This window comes from Nematolebias whitei, chromosome 1 (genome assembly GCF_014905685.2).
Source record: "Nematolebias whitei isolate Nwh7 chromosome 1, NemWhi1, whole genome shotgun sequence".
NCBI classification, from domain to species: Eukaryota; Metazoa; Chordata; class Actinopteri; order Cyprinodontiformes; family Rivulidae; genus Nematolebias; species Nematolebias whitei.
Genome location: NC_056498.1, coordinates 66070692 through 66071015, shown reverse-complemented (window position 1 = coordinate 66071015; position 324 = coordinate 66070692). Strand labels below are relative to the sequence as shown.

The 324-nt window shown below is 32.4% G+C and overlaps 1 protein-coding gene across 1 annotated transcript in view; it reads left to right on the top strand.

Annotated features, from left to right (window-relative positions):
* The window catches only part of chata (choline O-acetyltransferase a), a 7607-nt gene that overhangs the window by 3042 nt on the left and 4241 nt on the right, over positions 1 to 324 (top strand). The window lies entirely within an intron of this gene.

Here is a 324-nt window from a genome sequence, read left to right as displayed (position 1 = left end):
TTTCAAGACTTCAAGTGTTAAAACAGGTTTAAAAGTAGCTGCTTACTTGGATTCTTGGGGGTGGACAGAACTCAGACATTTTCAGCCATTACATCAGTTATTGGCATTAGCCCTCCCCATCCAATATCAGTATCGACCATAACTAAAATTTCCATAATGGTCGGTCTCTAGTTTGCATGTCACTCACCTTTCATGCCAGAGCTTTAGATTGAAATATCTTTTTCTGACTAAGATAAAGCTACTTTGTTCAAATCTTGTAAATAAAGTTGACAGCAATATGATGCATATATATATATATATATATATATATATATATATATATAT